Source organism: Cervus elaphus, chromosome 31, assembly GCF_910594005.1.
Source record: "Cervus elaphus chromosome 31, mCerEla1.1, whole genome shotgun sequence".
Classification (NCBI taxonomy): domain Eukaryota; kingdom Metazoa; phylum Chordata; class Mammalia; order Artiodactyla; family Cervidae; genus Cervus; species Cervus elaphus.
The window spans coordinates 5992842-5995615 of record NC_057845.1 but is presented as its reverse complement, the minus strand read 5'-3'; the positions used below and the strand labels follow the sequence as shown (position 1 = coordinate 5995615).

Here is a 2774-nt window from a genome sequence, read left to right as displayed (position 1 = left end):
AGCCATTCCCCTCTCCAGGGGATCTTCCCGACCCAGGGATCAAACCTGAGTCTTGCCTCTCCTACATTGCAGGTGTATTTTTTACCACTGGGTCACCTTGGTACTATAGGTGGGAAACTCAAATGAATACAATCGGGATGATGTTTTGAAGATATTAAACCTTTATATTTTTATTTCCCTCTTAAATCACATTCCCTGGCAGCCTTCCAACTCCAAGTTTGAGCCACCAGCCTCTTTGTCCCAGGAGAGTCTGTTTACTCCTAGAACAAGGAAGTCATGGCTTTGAGTTCCAAAGATGATTTTCTTGAGCTGTAGCATGGGGTAAAGAGGCATCCTGGTTTGCCTAGGGCAGTCCCAATGACTCTCGTGATCTCGACATGATTATTAATGCACCTGATCATCAAAGGTATCCCAGTTTGGACAAATAAATTATAGTCACCCCCACCTTAGACAACAATAGTTTGAAAATTTTTTTTTTTAGAAAAACGACTTTCTAAGTTTCTTTAGCATCCATTAACAAATCATGAATCAAGTCTTCTGAAAAGATTCTAGAATTTCACTTTAAATTGAGGGGAACAAGGAATCAGGGTAGCCACCTCCCGTCTCTCCACGGCCCCTCAGGCTAATTCGCCAAAATGACCAACACAAAGGGAAAGAGAGCGGCACCCGCTACATGTTCTCGAGGCCTTTTAGAAAACATGGAGTTGTTCCTCTGGCCACATACATGTGAATCTACAAGAAGGGCGATATTATAGATATCAAGGAATGGGTACTATTCAAAAAGGAACGCCCCACAAATGTTACCATGGCAAAACTGGGAGAGTCTACAAGGTTACCCAGCATGCTGTTGGCATCATTGTAAACAAACAAGTTAAGGACAAGATTCTTGCCAAGAGAATTAATGTGCGTATCGAGCATATTAAGCACTCTAACAGCCGAGATAGCTTCCTAAAATGTGTGAAGGAAAATGATCAGAAAAAGAAGGAAGCCAAAGAGAAAGGGACTTGGGTGCAGCTGAAGCGCCAGCCTGCTCCACCCAGAGAAGCACATTTTGTGAGGACCAATGGAAAGGAACCCGAACTGTTGGAACCCATTCCCTATGAATGCATGGCCTGAAGGGTGTAAAAAGAAAGACCTGGACTGTACAAATGTTTCTCTTAATTGAGTAGAGGTGTTGTGTCCAAATTCAGTGGGTGATGTCTTTTCAAATTTAGTGTTTTTTCTTCCTTAAAGATGTAAGATAGTTTGTTGTTCAGTATGCTCCATTTTTTAATAAATTGCCAGATATTATTTAAAAAAATAAGAAATCAGGGTAGAAGGTAGACCAGTGGTTCTTACAGTGTGGTTAGAAGACCAGCAACAACAGCATCACCAGGAAGGCTGTAACAAATGCACATTCTTGGGCTTCCCTGCTGGCTCAGTGGTAGAGAATCCGCCTGCCAACGCAGGAGACACTGGTTCGATCCCTGACCCGGGAAGATCCCACGTGCCTCGAAGCAACTCAGCCCAGGAGCTGCAACTACTGAGCCCTCCTGCCATAGCTACGGATGCCTATGCTCCACAATAGGAGAAGCCACTGCAAGGAGAAGCCTGTGTACCACAACCAAGAGCAGCCCCCCTTCACCACAACTAGAGAAAAGCCCTTGCAGCAACAAAGACCCAGTGCAGCCAACAAATAATAAATAAACTAAATACATGAAATTTAAGGAAAAAATGCACATTTTCCACAACTTCCCTGGTTGCCCAGTGGTTAGGACTCCGTGCTCCCAATGCAGGAGGCCCAGGTTCAATCCCCAGTGGGGGAACTAGATCCCACATGCTGTGATCTGGTGCAGCCAAATAAATAAATAAGAAATATTAAAAAATAAAAGACGTGCACCTTCTCAGGCCCCATCTCAGAGCTGCTGAATCAGAAGCGCTGGGGATGGGGTTGAGTCATCTGTGCTTTTACAAGCCCTTCAGGGGATTCTGATGTAGCTCACGTTGGAGATCCTCTAAGGTGGAGAAAGTAAAACACCTGTCCTTCACGTGATGGGAAGAGAGGGAAAGGAGAGAGGGCCATATGCGAAGCAAGCGGCACGAGCCACTCAGGTCCTCACCTCCTCTCTCCCTGTGAGTGCTGAGGTAGAAACACCTAGACGAAATGGAAGATCCTGAGAACTTTAGGAATGCCAGCAGAATTCATATCACAGTGGGTAGAGCAGGAACAAAGCTTTAGGAGAGGGTCCGCGTGGAGACATCCCAACATGGCCCGCCAGGGTGGGCAGTGGGGCGCAGAGGGTCCGCGTGGAGGCATTCCAACAGGGTGCCAAGGCGGGCAGTGGGCGCAGAGGGAGCTGTCAGGATAGAGAAGTCGGAGCAGTAAAATGTGGGCTCTGTTTGGTACCTAGAGCCCCTGATGTTCCTGTGGGCCCCACTGCTGGGATAGGAAAAGGCTGAGTTGACCGGTGGACCAGCAGAAGACCAAGGCAAGGCAAAGAAGTGGGGATTTGGTGACAAGTTGGCAATAGTCAGAACCACAGACGACAGTGGCAGGACCAGTCACGCTACAGCTGTCTCAGGTCCAGAACCAGACTGGACCAGCTGCTGCGCGGCAGGAACCAGTGAGGACCCTGGTGACACCACGTGGGAGGAAGTGCCCGCCTCTACTGCTGCCTGACCTCTGCCATCTAGATGCCCAGCATCTCTCCTGGGGCCCAACGGTGGGAAAGGGGGAACTCTGTATTTACCCAGGTGGGCGAGCACATCCACTATCTGAGCAAGGCAGCCTGGAG

The 2774-nt window shown here is 48.0% G+C and overlaps 1 pseudogene; it reads left to right on the top strand.

The window, feature by feature from the left end:
* Window positions 1-635: 635 nt before the first annotated feature.
* On the top strand, window positions 636-1278 carry LOC122687269 (annotated as a pseudogene).
* The last annotated feature ends 1496 nt before the right edge of the window (window positions 1279-2774 follow it).